Below are 8205 nucleotides of genomic sequence, written 5' to 3'. Positions count from 1 at the left end.
CTCACTCTTAGGCAGCACTCCCACACTGCCCCAGCTGCCTCCTCTCACCAGAGGGCTATTCACCTCCTCAGAGAAGACCCAGAGCTGAAAAGAAAACTCTGCCTGGGCCAAAAAGCTCTAAACTTGGCAAGAGCCTCAAAACAACAAGAAAAGGAAAAGGAACAGAAGCAAGCATACCTCTGGGCCCTGTGAGCAGTCCCTCAGTCCCTAAGTGCTGAGTAATGTCCAACTCTGTGTGACCCCATGGACTGTAGCCCACTAGGCTCCTCAGTCCATGGGATTCTCCAGGCAAGAATACTGGAGTGGGTTGCCCTGCCCTTCTCCAGGGGATCTTCCTGACCCAGGGATTGAACCCATGTCTCTTAAGTCTCCTGCATTGGCAGGCAGGTTCTTTACCACTAGCACCACCTGGGAAGCCGGTCCCTGAGGCAGGGCCAAACCAATATCCATCTGCCCTCTGACTTGGGCCTATGGGATGGACAAAGAGGTCAGTTGCCTGCCACTCTAGCACCCCCAAACTTCTCTTCATCCAGACAGTATGGCAGAGCTCAACTGGGGTGATTATGCACCACCAGTGCTCCTGTGTCCCAAGTGAAATGTAGCCATCTGTGTCTTAGCTGGAGAACAAATAGGAGATGGTTCCACGTAAAGCCCAAAGGAGCCTGGCAGGTCCACACACTTGGCACACAGTGGCTCCTCCTCCTCCCACTGCAAGGAATAGTGCAATCCACTGCCCATCTGTAAAGTGACCCAGAGGTCCTCCCTTGACAAACCATCCAAGCCAAGCATCCTCAGGGGCTATAAGTCATGCTGGTTTGTGGCACAGTGAAGGTCTCCGTAATGGCAGAACCAGTGTTTAATGCAGATATGAATTTACTCGCCCTGCTGAGCACTAGCTCTTTCTACAGCTAGAGTGTGAGCATCCTGCGGACAGGAACCATGACAATCCACTTAAGGCAGATGCTGGGTGCTTTAGGGAGTACTCTTCCAATCCAGGGCTTCCCAGGTGGTAAAGAACCCGCCTGCCAATGCAGGAGACACAAGAGACCAAGAGACACGGGTTCAATCTCTGGGTTGGGAAGATCCCCTGGAGAAGTGCATGGCAACCCACTCCAGTATTCTTGCCTGGAGAATCGCATGGACAGAGGAGCCTGGTGGGCTACAGTCCATGGGGCTGCAAAGAGTTGGACACGACTAAAGCAGCTTAGCACACAACACATAGCACATACACTCCCAATCCAACCATTTCTTCACCTCACCACTGAACTGAATTAAGCTACTTCTCTTGGGAGAAATTGTTATTCTGGGACACAGAGAGGATCCTTGGATGTAACAAGTCAATATTTTGAAACACTATAATCATCAAAAGGCATCTGTTTATTATTTTAAAATAACTCCTAAAGAAAAGACCCTTCACCAGCGGTTCTGAGTGTCTACCAAGAGCACACGTTGTCATATTTCTTCTTTGTTTCTTTATCAAGAACCTACATTTTTTTCCCCTAAGAGAGTGCCTTTCTCAATGTGCTTTACCACCCGTGAGAAACTGGATTGTGCAAGTAGGGAGGTCAGGGTGAGAACAGGCTGTTATTACACTCTTCTTAACCTTGAAAATCATCTTTTAACTATCAGGGAATGAGACAAAATATCCCTGAGATTCTTATGTGTTTTCCTTGCTGGTAGATTTCTTCTATTGCCAAAATGTCCCCAGGCCCCAACCTATGGCTACAAAGAAGTTCGTGTTAATATAAGTCATATTTTAATTTTCTGTCACCCACACCCACATGATTGAGGATCTCGGCCCACCCCGCCAGCATCTCCCACTGCCCCACTCATTTCTGGGCATCCCCCAAGTGGTAGCCTGCTCAAGGTCAGCTCCCTCATGCACTACACTCCAGCCACCACCATTCACACTTCCCAGGATTTCATGGCTTTCTGGTTTCATCACTGAACAAGACAGATCCCAGAAAGGACTCATGAGGCATAACTACTCTGCTAAATTGCATCAAAATAGGCTATGGTTTTTCTAGTGGTCATGTATGGATGTGAGAGTTGGACTATAAAGAAAGCTGAGCACTGAAGAATTGATGCATTTGAACTGTGGTGTTGGAGAAGACTCTTGAGAGTCCCTTGGACTGCAAGGAGATCCAACCAATCTATCCTAAAGGAAATCAGTCCTGAATATTCATTGGAAGGAATGATGCTGAAGCTGAAACTCTAATACTTCAATACTGATTGAATCTTCAATACTGGTTGAATCTCCTTGAGAGTCCCTTGGACTGCAAGGAGATTCAACCAGTCCATCCTAAAGGAGATCAGTCCTGGGTGTTCATTGGAAGGACTGATGCTGAAGCTGAAACTCCAATACTTTGGCCACCTGATGCGAAGAGCTGACTCATTGGAAAAGACCCTGATGCTGGGAAAGATTGAGGGCAAGAGGAGAATGGGATGACAGAGGATGAGATGGTTGGATGGCATCACCGACTCAGTGGACATGGATTTGGGTGGACTCTGGGAGTTGGTGATGGACAGGGAGGCCTGGCGTGCTGCGGTTCACGGGGTCACAAAGAGTGGGACACGACTGAGTGACTGAACTGAACTGAAGGCATAACCCTCCCAAATGACCTCTTTCTCAGGACTATGCCTAGAAAAAAAGTTTCACAATTTAACTGCATAATCTTAACTGAGTAAGACTATATGTGGGGAACCCAGAAAATGAGTAAAATTTGGAGGAGATAGAATCTAAGGTACATTTTCTTCTTTTGCTTTTTATTACAATTGATTATTTTCTTCCAAGATCTGTTAATGTGAGAATTATTTGATGATGAAATGATTAATTCAAGTAAGTGATTCTATGCATAGTATCAGCATGATAACCAGCCCTCAAGTCCTTGAAACTTTCTTCCCTGGAAACAGGGTTCTCTATCCTTGTCCCAGGCCACTTTCAATCTCTGTAAACCATTTAACCTAGACTTACAACCTGCTCATTGCTGCTTTTCAAAACTCTCATTCCAGCCACAGTTATTATTTTTAAAAGATGTTTATAAAGTTGAAGTTAACGGCAATTATGCTTGTAGAGAAGACTTAGCTTTTGTGCAGTTCCCGGTGTGTGGGGGGTGGGTACTGGAGGGGGATACACCTCTCTCTCCCTGTTTCCACCTCTTGCCTGCTTGAAATAGGATTTGCATCTCTGTGGGTGGGTTGTGGTTAGTGCAAACCTAATCATTTCTCCCCTAGCCTCAGAAATCTTTATGTTTTGTCATGAACCTTTGCAAGAAGTTTCCTCACTGACAATTGTTTCTCTTCCCTAAACAGTGGGAAGTGTTGTCACCCCACCTGCCAGTGCCTGAGTCTCCCTGCTTTAGATGCAAGAGGCTCCCCAGTGTGTGTCTGTTCTTAGTTCTCAGACTGATCAGACTGCTATCCCAAGGGAACTGATAGAGCCTTGGGGTTGGTGTTACACGTGCTTAGAAGAAACACAGAGGGAAAGCTGCATGCCCTCCCCACCGCCTCGCCCCACTAGACATGGGCTCAGTCTCTCAGTTCTGCCACGTGGTGGCACCATACTCCCCAGAGAGCACTGATAAATCAGAGCCCAGGGGATGGGGAAAGGGGTGGGTTGGATGCTGGAGGACTTGGCAACTATCTAGGGTGAGGAAAGTGAAAGGAACAGGAAATGTTTAACTTGGAATAAAGAGGGTTAAAGGGGCATAGACCCCCAGCCTTCAAATACCTCCAGGGGAGCAGGAAGCATCCTCCATACCCCTTGTGATCCCAGAGGAGGAAGTGAGAGAGAAGCCGGGAGGGAGGAACGGATCCCTCTCACCCTCAGAGCCGCAGCTGTGGGGCTTTGGGCCCTATCCCCACCTTTCCTCCTCCAGGGGATCTTCCCAACCCACGGATCGAACCCATGTCTCTTATGTCCCCTGCATTGGCAGGTGGTTCTCTACCACTAACACCGCCTGGGAAGCCCCATTCCAAAAGGTAAGAATAACAAGTATTATTCCATCTTTGCCATATCTGCTAAGCGTTTCTTTATTTTTTCCTTTCTCTGTTTCTATGTTTCTCTGAGCATGTCTCTGTTGATGAGGGGTTTGCCCCATGTTTGAATGTCACCCTCTGCATCTCTTGTGTCCTTGTCTTTCCTTTCTGGTTGTCTGTCTGTCTGTCTCTTATTTTCTCTTGGCTTCCCTCTTCTCACCTACCAACACTCAACTTCCCCTACCTCATCTTTTTTTCAAGTAGCATTGTCTTACACACACACACACACACACATATTTAATTTGCTTCATCAAGGTAAAATTTACACATATAAAATTCACTCACTTTTTAAAACACTTTTTAATTTAATAGATGTATTCATTTTTGGCGGTGCTGGGTCTCCCTTGCTGGGTGATGAGCAGGAGCTTTCTCTAGTTGCGGTGTGAGGCTGCTCTTGATGCAGAGCATGGCCTCCAGGGTGTGAGGCTGCTCATGATGCAGAGCATGGCCTCCAGGGTGTGAGGCTTCAGTAGTTGTGGCGCATGGGCTTGGTTGCCCCATGGCATGTGGACCACTTTGCTTTCTATCACTGTTTTCTTGCCTTTTCTAGAATGTTGTATAAATGATATGTAGTTTTTGTGCTTGGCTTCTTTCACTCAGCATAATGCCTTTGAGATTCACCTGTTCTCATACATATCTGTAGTCCATTCCTTTTTGTTACTGAGTAGTATTCCATTTTATGAATGTATCACAATTTGCAGTATTCACCATGTAGATATTCATCTACTCACCAGTTGATGGATATTAGGGTTGTTTCCAGTTTGGGTCAATAAGAATAAAGCTGCTATGAACATTCATGTAGCAGCCTTTTATATGGACATAAGTTTTTATTTCTCTTGGGTAAATACCTGTGTATAGAAACACACGTGACATGTATTATTTAACTTTATAAGAGGTTGTCAAACTGCTTTCCAAAGTGGTCGTACTATTTGCATTCCCCCCAGCAATGCCTGAGACATTCTGTTGCTCCACATCTTCACTAACACTTGGTATGGTGAGTCTTTTTAATTTTAATCACTCTAGTGGGTGTATGCTGATATTTCTCTCATTGCAGTTTTAATTTGTATTTTCCTAGAGAGTGAGATCGGAGAAGGCAATGGCACCCCACTCCAGTACTCTTGCCTAGAGAATCCCATGGATGGAGGAGCCTGGTGGGCTGCAGTCCATGGGGTCGCTAAGAGTCAGACACGACTGAGCGACTTCACTTTCACTTCTCACTTTCATGCATTGGAGAAGGAAATGGCAACCCACTCCAGTGTTCTTGCCTGGAGAATCCCAGGGATGGGGGAGCCTGGTGGGCTGCCGTCTATGGGGTCGCACAGAGTCGGACACGACTGAAGCGACTTAGCAGCAGAGAGTGAGATGGTTGGATGGCATCACCAACTCAATGGACATGAGTTTGGGTAAACTCTGGGAGTTGGTGATGGACAGGGAGGCCTGGTGTGCTGCAGTCCATTGGGTCGCAAAGAGTCAGACACGACTAAGTGACTGAACTGAACTGAACTGAGTGACTAATGAGATTGAACATGCTTATTAGCCATTCATACAACTTTTTTGATCAAGTGTCTGTTCATTCTTTTTGTCTATTTCTTTAATTAAGATTAATAATAATAACTAAATTATTACTTATTACTAAATTGTAAGAGTTCTTTTTGTATTTAGCATATAAGACCTTCATCAGATGTATTTGCCAATGTTTACTTCCCAGCCTGTGGCTTGTCTTTTATTTTCTTAACAATGTCTTTTGAAGAGTAAATTTTAAAAAATGTATGAAGTCCAATTGATAATTTCTCCTTTATGGCACATAGATTTTGTGTCTTAAGAAAATTTACCTAACCCAAGTTCACAAAGAATTTGGCCTAGGTTTTCTGCTAGGAATTTAGCCAGAAAGTGATTAGAGCCTAAATCCTGACTCTGTCCAGAATTGCTATAAGTGCCCCATCCCAGCAGGAGCTCAGGTTTCCTTTAACCCACCGCCTCACAACACTTGTCATTTTCAAGTTTTCTAACATCTGCCTATCTAACAGGTAAAAAGTGATATGGCTCTGTTATTTTAATTTGTACACTGTTACGACTGACTTAACTCAGAGTGGCTTTTATCTCTGTGACTTCCAGTTGGTATTTTTCTCTGGTGTATCCTCAATTGAAAGTATTTCCCAGGCCCTTTTTCATGCTTCCCACAAGTATCATTTGGTCCTTCTGCCTGGTTTATTGTCATCACTAATGGCAATCAGATGTAATCAGAGGCAAACAAATTCTTTCCCCCTGTCATTGGCTTACGTGGTGAGTGGTATCATTGTTTTTTTTTATCAGGAAGCTGCCATCCGCAGGGCTTTTGCTCCTACATGCTTGCTTTATTTTTAATTGCAATAATTAATTAAACAGCTAGACTTTTTAGTCATCATATTTGGGGCTCTGTACTCAAGCAGGGAAACCATTCCTTTCTCAAGATGTTTGCTGCTTACTAATAACATTGAAAAGTCATCATTATTCTGTCTTTCTCCTCTCTGGAAGGACTGATGCTGAAGCTGAAACTCCAATACTTTGGCCACTTGATGTGAAAAACTGACTCATTTGAAAAGACCTTGATGCTGGGAAAGATTGAAGGTGGGAGGAGAAGTGGACAACAGAGGATGAGATGGTTGAATGGCATCATCGACTCAATGGACATGAGTTTGAGTAAACTCTGGGAGTTAGTGATGGACAGGGAGGCCTGGCGTGCTGCAGTCCATGGGGGTCACAAAGAGTCGGACACAACTGAGCGACTGAACTGAACTAAACCTCTCTGGAAAAGACAGATGTGGCTGCATGAATTACTTGTTTTAGTGTCCAAGGCTGTGTCTTGAACATGTGTGCAATTCTGTGAGCTGGGTCAGGCTATGCTGTGGAAGAAGTTGGCTCAAAAGTAGAATTTGGAAAATGAATAGTACTCTGTCCAAATACTCTCTCAGTAACAAACCAAATAAAGAATGATATAAATCTCCTCTAAGGACTTTAAAGATAAAGGAAAAAACCCACAGAGGACTGATCTCCAACTAACTTAAAAAATATTTTCTTGGCTGCACTGCACAGCATGTGTTATCTTAGTTCCCTGAGCAGAGATCAAACCTGTGCCCCTTGCATTAGAAGCATAGAGTCTTAACCACTAGATTGCCAGTGAAGTCCCATCTAACTAATTTTTTTCTTCAACAAATTCCAACTGTAATATGCTGGAGCCTGGAAGCTCAGTGATAACAAGCCCCAGCCCCCGCATTCCACAGTCTCTCCAAGAGACAAAGGCTGCCAGCCGTAACACGTGTAGAAAGTTGAAGCTCAGGATAAGTCATAAGCAAAGCTGGAGGGCATGTGCAGGAGGAGTAGACTTTCTGCTGGGAGTGGGGTGAAGGCACCAGGGGAGGCTTCAGGGGAGGAGGCCATTGAGCTGAATGTGGGGGAGAAGTATTTTGTCAGGGAAACAATGAAGAGTAAGGATTCTTGGTAGGTGGGTTTGGAGGACAGCAGAAGGCTAGAAGGCGGGGATGCAGGGTGGACCTGGGCATGGAGGGTGGAGGTGGGAGAAGAGGTCGAAAAGGGCAGTTATGACGCCATGATCCCCCAGGGCAGGATGAGACCTTGAACCTGTGCTTGAAGTCATACGCATGGATGATACCTGGAGTTTCTTGTGTAATATTTCCTTTCAAGTTTTGCCCTTTCAGTGGGGCCTACCCTGAGGACCCTATGAAAGACTTCAACCCACTCCCTAGCATCCCCAGCCCCTCTATCCTTTCTATAGTTCTCATCACTGAATAACATACTATATACAATTATTTATGAATTTAATATTTTTATTTCTTGACTAGAGTATAAGCTTTGAGAGCAGGGATTTTCTTTTGTTTACTAATGTATCTAAAACTGTGCCTCGTATATCATAAATGCTCAATAAATATTTGCTGAATGAATGGATGTGGAAGCTGGAGACATTCCCCATCTGTCAGCCCCTTCCCAGAACTTGACATTTCTGATAGCTGGCAGGAGGTGTGATAGTTTTCTAATGTTGCATAACAAATTACTACAAACTCAGGGGTTTAAAACAACACATAAGGGACTTCCCTGGTGGTCCAGGGACTCTAAGCTTCCTCTGCAGGGGGCGCGGGTTCCATCCCTGGTCAGGGAACTAAGATCCCACAT

At 45.0% G+C, this 8205-nt stretch overlaps 1 long non-coding RNA gene across 1 annotated transcript; it reads left to right on the top strand.

Annotated features, from left to right (window-relative positions):
- Window positions 1-3411: 3411 nt before the first annotated feature.
- On the top strand, window positions 3412-7022 carry LOC147379801 (uncharacterized). The gene is made up of 2 exons (XR_015163696.1): window positions 3412-3981; window positions 6553-7022. It is a non-coding gene; the product is annotated as an uncharacterized LOC147379801 (long non-coding RNA).
- The last annotated feature ends 1183 nt before the right edge of the window (window positions 7023-8205 follow it).

This window comes from Bos grunniens, chromosome 1 (assembly GCF_055505025.1).
Source record: "Bos grunniens cultivar Pamir isolate PY7600 chromosome 1, Bosgru_T2T1.0, whole genome shotgun sequence".
In the NCBI taxonomy this organism is placed as follows: domain Eukaryota; kingdom Metazoa; phylum Chordata; class Mammalia; order Artiodactyla; family Bovidae; genus Bos; species Bos grunniens.
Note: the sequence above shows the minus strand (reverse complement) of the source record. Positions and strands in the feature narration are given on the sequence as shown.